Below are 8,124 nucleotides of genomic sequence, written 5' to 3'. Positions count from 1 at the left end.
ACATTCAGGTCCTTCATCAATTTTTAGTTGTTTTTTTTGTGAATGGTGTCAGAAAGTGGTCTAGTTTCATTCTTCTGCATATTGCTGTCCAGTACTTCCAGCACCATTTGCTAAAGACTGTCTTTTTGTCATTAGATACTCTTTCCTGCTTTGTAAAAGATTACTTGGCCATACATTTCTGGGCCCAATTCTGGGTTCTCTATTCTATTCCATTGGTCTATGTGTCTGTTTTTGTGGCAATACCATGCTGTCTTGATGATTACAGCTCTGTCATAGAGGCTAAATTCTGGGATTGTGATGTCTCCCATTTTGGTTTTCTTCTTCAATATTACTTTGGCCATTCGGGGTTTTTTGTGGTTCCATACAAATTTTAGGAATGTTTGTTCTAGGTTTCAAGAAGAATACTGGTGCAATTTTGTTTGGTATTGCATTGAGTGTGTAGATTGCTTTGGGTAGTATTGACATTTGAACAATATTTATTCTTCCAATCCATGAGCACGAAATGTTTTTCCATTTCTGTGTGTCTTCTTCAATTTCCTTCGTAAGCTTTCTATAATTTTCAGCAAACAGATCTTTTACATCTTTGGTTAGGTTTATTCCTAGGTATTTTATGGTTCTTGGTGCAATTGCAAATGGGATCAGTTTCTTGATTTCTCTTTCTGTTGCTTCATTATTAGTGTATAAGGACACAACTGATTTAGTACATTAATTTTGTAACCTGCAACTTTGCTGAATTCATGTATCAGTTCTAGCAGACTTTTAGTGGAGTCTTATGGGTTTTCCATGTAGAGTACCACATCGTCTGTGAAAAGTAAAAGTTTGACTTCATCTTTGCCAATTTTGATGACTTTTATTTCATTTTGTTGTCTGATTGCTGATGCTAGGACTTCCAATAATATGTTAAACAATAGTGGTGAGAGTCGACATCCCTGTCATGCTCCTGATCTCAAGGGAAAGCTCTGTTTTTCACCATTGGGGATGATATTAGTTGTGGGCTTTTCATAAATGGCTTTTATGATGTTTAAGTATGTTTCTTCTATCCCGACTTTCTTGAGGGTTTTCAAGAAAGGATGCTATATTTTGTCAAATGCTTTTTCTGCATCTATTGATAGGACCATATGGTTCTTATCTTTTCTTTTATTAATGTGATGTATCACGTTGATTGATTTGCAAGCATTGAATCAGCCCTGCAGTCCAGGAATGAATCCCACTTGGTCATGGTGAATAATTCTTTTTACCTGCTGTTGAATTTGATTTGCTAGTATCTTATTGAGAATTTTTGCATCCATATCCATCAGGGATATTTGGCCTGTAGTTTTTTTTTTTTTTTTTTTTTGCTGCATCTCTGTCTGGTTTGGGAATCAATGTAATGCTGGCTCCATACAATGAGTCTTCAAGTTTTCCTTCCCTATTTTTTGGAACAGCTTGAGAAGGATAGGTATTATCTCTGCTTTAAATGTCTGGTAGAATTACCCAGGGAAGCCATCCGGTCTTGGACTCTTATTTGTTGGGAGATTTTTGATAACTGATTCAGTTTCTTCACTGGTTATGGGTCTGTTCAAGTTTTCTATTTCTTCCTGTTTGAGTTTTGGAAGTGTGTGGGTGCTTAGGAATTTTTTCATTTCTTCCAGGTTGTCCAGTTTGTTGGCATATAATTTTTCATAGTATTCCCTGATAATTACTCGTATTTCTGAGGGATTGGTTGTAATAATTCCATTTTCATTCATGATTTAATCTATTTGGGTCATCTCCCTTTTCTTTTCGAGAAGCCTGGCTAGAGGTTTATCAATTTTGTTTATTTTTTCAAAAAACCAACTCTTGGTTTCATTGATCTCCTCTACAGTTTTTTTTTAGATTCCACATTGTTTACTTGTGCCCTAATCTTTATTATTTCTCTTCTTCTGCTGGGTTTAGGGTGTCTTTGCTTTTCTGTTTCTATTTCCTTTAAGTGTGCTGTTAGATTTTGTATTTGGGATTTTTCTTGTTTCTTGAGATAGGCCTGGATTGCAATGTATTTTCCTCTTAGGACTGCCTTTGTTGCATTCCAAAACATTTGGATTTTTGTATTTTCATCTTGTTTCCATATATCTTTTAATTTCTTCTCTAATTGGTTGACCAATTTGTTCTTTAGTAAGCTATTCTTTAACCTCCATGCTTTTGGAGGTTGTCTAGACTTTTTCCTGTGGCTGATTTCAAGTTTCATAGCCTTGTGATCTGAAAGTGTGCATGGTATGATCTCAATTCTTTTATACTTATGAAGGGCTGTTTTGTGACCCAGGATGTGATATGGAGAATGTTCCATGTGCACTTGAGAAGAAAGTATATTCTGTTGCTTTGGGATATAGAGTTCTAAATATATCTATCAATTTCATCTGGTCCAATGCATCATTCAGGGCCATTGTTTGTTTACTGATTCTGTGTCTAGATGATCTGTCTATTGTTGTAAGTGGATTATTAAAGTCCCCTGCAATTATTACATTCTTATCAATAAAATTGTTTATTTTTGTGATTAATGTTTATTTATTTTTGAGAGACTCACGACCTGAGCTGAACTTGAATACTCAAATAAGAGAATGGGCCAACATGGCAGAGAAGTAGGGGTATCTGAAGTTCCCTCATCTCTCAAACAATGCATTGTCGAAATCAAAGGACTTTGAACTCCAAGAGTCTGGGAGGCAAAATAGAGTCTCTTCCAGGGTCCCACAGGAACAAACTTACAGGCCATACGTGAGATAAGGAGAGATAAGATGAATGTAAGGGAGAGGTCCCCTTACGTGGAGAGACAAAGGGAGGAGAAAGAGAGACTGGGGAAGCATAGGACTGTATCTGGACAAGAGAAAAACTACAGACTGTGCCGGAGAAAGATCCAATCTACAACTAAAGGGCTTTCTCTGGACTGATCACACACCTAGGGAGAAAGGAAGCTTGCCCCTGTCTTGGTGGCTAGGTCAGGGGCCCAGTCTGCAATAAAAGAAATTTATCCCCTTCCTGGAGTGCTGTGGGAATAAAGTATATTTCCACTCAAAGGACAAAGACTGCTTGCGCCTGCCAGCCAGAGTCCATATACTGGGTGGCCCGGAGCTATGCTCCTCTTTGTGGAACATACAGAGCAGGAGTTTGAATCCCAGCCAAATGACAGGGAGCCATGGGATTTTGCAGAACAGCACAAATCACCTCGTTTGTGCCCACAGCACAGTAAGGATGGCTTGAGCAGAGTGGTTTGGAACACCCAGTCGATGGAGGAGAGACTGGGGTGTCACCATTTTTCTCCCCAATACCAACGAGGTAGGGCATCAGGGAATGGACAGTGGACCCACAGTGGAGGCAGCACCCACCTACACCAAACGACCCCTCTCTGTGCCTGGTAACTGCATATCTGCTGGAGGGGGATTGGGTTGACGAATAAGACAGCTCCTCCTCCAGACCAGTGCTATTGCATTACTTGATTTAATTCTCAGACAATTCTTATTGTATAGATATAGTCTTCCTTCCTTTTATCTTTTTAATCTCTTCCCTTCTCTAGGATGGTTACGCTGGTTGTTGGTTTAAGCAGACATATTTAATCCATTCTCCTGACACATGTTCTATACCTCCTTCTTTACTTTCCTTTCTCTCTGGATTAAGACGAATAGTTTTTTCTGTCTGGTAAACTTTATTTTATTTTTTTTCCAGCTTCCTTCTTTATTTTCCTTTCCCTCTCTCTGGATTAAGCCACACAGTTACTCTCTCTGGTCAACTTTTATTTTTTCTTTTTCTCCACCTATCATTTCTCCCTTTGTATGGGAAAAGGCCTCTTTCATCACAGCGGCCTCCACCATATTGTTCACTTGTAGATGGTGTTTTTGGCTTTTTGTTTTTGGGGTTTTTTTTGTTTGTGTGGTTGCATGTTTTTGTTTTCTGTTTGTTTTTTGTTTGTTTGTTTGTTTGTTTTCCTTTCCAGTAATCAAAGCACATCTGGTGGAGTGTCCAAAACATCACTATGAGTAGGAAGATAAAGTAATCAAAGTCAGAACAACAGAAAGCAAGTAACTCTACAAAAAACACCTCCTGAAGAGCGAGGCCCTGGACACTGTATGAACCCTCCTTAATATAGTAGTGCTCACAGGTGCAGGTCACATGACAAGCTTTTAAAACACATAAGGTATAGAAAACTAGCCAAAACAATGAAACGGAACATTTCTTCTCAAAAGATTCCAGAAAGAAATGACAGCTAAAGAATTGATCAAAACAGATATAAAAAATATAACTGAACAAGAATTTAGAGTAATAGTCATAAGATTAATCACTGGGCTTCAAAAAAACATAGAAGAGAGCAGAGAATCTATCCCTCCAGGGATCAAGGAACTAAAAAAGAGTCAAGATGAATTTTAAAATTATGTAAATGAAGTGGAAAATAAACTAGAGGCAGTGACAGCAAGGATTCAAGAGGCAGAGAGGCGACTAAGTGAAATAGAAGACAAAATTATGGAAAAAGATGAAGCTGAAAAAAAGCGAGACAAAAAAATTCAGGACCATGAGGGGGGGAATTAGAGAACTAAGTGATGCAATCAAATGCAACAATATCCGTATCATAGGAGTTCTAGAAGAAGGAGAGAGAGAGAAAGGGGCTGAAGGTGTACTTGAACAAATCATAGCTGAGAACTTCCCCAATCTGGGGAAGGAAACAGGCATTGAAATCCAGGTGGCACAGAGACCCCCTTCAGATGTAACTTGAATTGACCTTCTGCACGACATATCATAGTGAAACTGGCAAATTACAAAGATAAAGAGAGAATTCTGAAAGCAGATAGGGACAACAAGCCTTAACCTACAAGGGTAGACACATAAGGGTAGTAGCAGGCCTATCTACTGAAACTTGGGAGACCAGAAAGAAATGGCAGGAAATTTTCAATATGCTGAATAGGAAAAATATGCAGCTAAGAATCCTTTATCCAGCAAGACTGTCATTCAGAATAGGAGAGATAAATGTTTTTCCAAACACAAACTGAAGGAATTCATCACCACTAAACCAGCCCCCCTAAGGGGGACTCTGTGAGTGGAATGTTGAAGAGACCACAAAAGACCAGAGACATCACTACAAATATGAAACCTATAGGTAAAACAATGACTCTAAACTCATATCTTTCAATAATAACACTGAATGTAAATGAACTAAATGCTCCAGTAAAAAGACATAGGGTGTCAGGATGGATAAAAGAGAAGGCCCATCTATTGCTGTCTACAACAGACCCATTTTAGCCCTGAGGACACCTTCATATTGAAAGTGAGGGGTTAGAGAACCATCTATCATGCTACTGGAAGTCAAAAGAAAGATGGAATAGCCATACTTATATCAGACAAACTTTTTTTTTAAACTAAAGGCTGTAACAAGATAAGGAAGGCATTATATAATAATTACATGGTCTATCCATCAAGAAGAGCTAACAGTTATAAATAGGCACCGAATTCAGAAGCCCCAAATATATAAAATAATTACAAACATAAAATCTTATTGACAAGAATGTAGTAATTGCAGGGGACTTTAATATTCCACTTACAACAATGGACAGATCATCTACAGAGAAAATCAATAAGGAAACAATGGCCCTGAATGATACCCTGGACCAGATGGACTTGACAGATACATTAGAAATTTTCATTCTAAAGCAGCAGAATACACATTCTTCTTGAGTGCACATGGAACATTCTCCAAGAGAGATCACATACTGGGTCACAAAACAGCCCTGAATAAATATAAAAGAATTGAGATCATATCATGCACACTTTCAGATCACAAGGCTATGAAACTTCAAATCAACCACAGGGAAAAGTTTGGAAAAACCTCGAAATGCAAGGAGGTTAAAGAACATCCTACTAAAGGACGAATGGGTCAACCAGGGAATTAAAGAAGAAATTTTAAAATATATGGAAACAAATTAAAATGAAAATATGAATGAAAATATGACGGTCCAAACCGTTTGGGATGCAGCAAAGGCAGTCCTAAGAGGAAAATGCATTGTAATTCAGGCCTTTCTCAAGAAACAAGTAAAATCCCAACTACAACATCTTACAGCACACCTAAAGGAAGTAGAAGGTGAACAACAAAGACCCCAACACCAGCAGAAGAAGATAAATGATAAAGATCAGAGCAGAAATAAACAATATTGAATCCAAAAAAAGAAAACCGTTAGAACAGATTAATTAAATGAAGAGTTGTGTTTTTTTGAAAAAATAAACAAAACTGAGAAAACCCTAGCCAGACCTCTCAAAAAGAAAAGAGAGAGGATGAAAATAAATAAAATCATGAATGAAACTGGATTTATTACAACCAATCCCTCAGAAATACAGGCAAATATCAAAGAATACTATGATAAATTATATGCCTGTGGGGGGTAAGCTTAGGACTCCCCCGGACTTACATGAATGGGTTAACAAGGCATAAAAAAACACAGAATCATAAAATGCTCACACCCAAGATTTGGAAAAACAGATTGGGACTCCAAGAATGGGAGGGGGTGCAAACACCCCAAGAATAGGGAGGTACAAAGGTGCCAAGAATAGGGAAGTGCAAAAGCACCCCAAAATAAGGAGGGGTACTGAGTACCCAAAAATAGAGAGAGAGAGAGGCAAAGGCCTGAAATAAAATTGGCACAAAGTTGCCCAATACATAGGAATAACAAGATTAGATATTCAGGGTGAAAGCACCCTAAGTTTAGTACTATAGCAGAAAGCTGCTTTCATAGGAGAAGAGGGCCAGGTTAGGTAAATTGGTGAATTGGACTGTGGACTGCTGCACTGCAGGCAAAGCAGCCCAGAGCGAAGATGGGTAATAAAAGGTTTCTTGTTAACTCTAAGGTTATTCTACCTATTTGTCTCATCTCCTGGGCTGGCATGGAGCCTCCGGTCTGCTGTTAACAACCATCTACCCATCTGCCCAGCACCCAGATTTTGTTTTATATTGACCTAAACCCAAAATACTGTATATCTTCAAAACCTCCTTTCCCTCTCACATCCACAAGTTAATGTTCCTAGTTTGTCTCTTTGTACATGCCCATCACCTTTGCAACCCTTCTGATCTGAATAAATATGGGGCAAGGACCTTTATTCAGGGCTTTTGTCTTTTTCCTGGACATTAGCCATCTCATATTTTAATCCTGCATCTGCTCTTTTGCTATACAAAAGAGAACTTTAGACTTAGAGTCTATGATATATGCAAACAAACTGGAAAACCTAAAAGAAATGGAAAAATTCCCGGCATTCACACACTACCAAAACTCAAACGAGAAGAAATAGAAAATTTGAACAGACCCATAATTAGTGAAGAAATTGAATCAGTCATCAAAAATCTCCCAACAAATAAGAGGCCTGGACCAGATGGCTACGCTGGGGAATTCTACCAGACATTTAAAGCAGAGTTAATACCTATCCTACTCAAGCTGTTCCAAAAAATAGAAAGGGAAAGAAAACTTCTGCACTCATTCTATGAAACCAGCATTACCTTGATTCCCAAACCAGAGACCCAGCAAAAAAAGAGAACTACAGGCCAATATCCCTGATGAACATGAATGCAAAAATTCTCAACAAGATACTAGCAAATCGAATTCAACAGCAAATAAAAATAACTATGCACCATGATCAAGTGGGATTCATTCCAGGGCTACAGGACTGATTCAATATTCACAAATCAATCAATGTGATACATCACATTAATAAAAGAAAGGATAAGAAACATATGATTTTGTCAATAGATGCAGAAAATCTTTGACAAAATACACATCATTTCTTAATAAAAACTCTCAATAAAGTTGGGATAGAAGAAATGTACTTAAACTTCAAAAAGCTGTGTATGTGAATCCCACAGTTTATATCATCTTCAGTGGGGGAAAACTGAGAGCTTCCCTCTGGAGATCAGGAATAAGACAGGGATATCCACTATCACCACTGGTGCTTAACATAGTGTTGGAAGTCCTAGCTGCAGCAATCAGACAACAAAATGAAATAAAAGTCATCAAAATTGACAAAGATGAAGTCAACCTTTCACTTTTTGCAACTGACATGATACTTGACATGGAAAACACGAAAGACTCCACCAAAAGACTGCCAGAACTGACACATGAATTCATCAAAGTCGCAGGGTACAAATTC

This window comes from Leopardus geoffroyi, chromosome E2 (assembly GCF_018350155.1).
Source record: "Leopardus geoffroyi isolate Oge1 chromosome E2, O.geoffroyi_Oge1_pat1.0, whole genome shotgun sequence".
In the NCBI taxonomy this organism is placed as follows: domain Eukaryota; kingdom Metazoa; phylum Chordata; class Mammalia; order Carnivora; family Felidae; genus Leopardus; species Leopardus geoffroyi.
The sequence above is the reverse complement of the archived record's forward strand: the minus strand, read 5'-3'. Positions refer to the sequence as shown.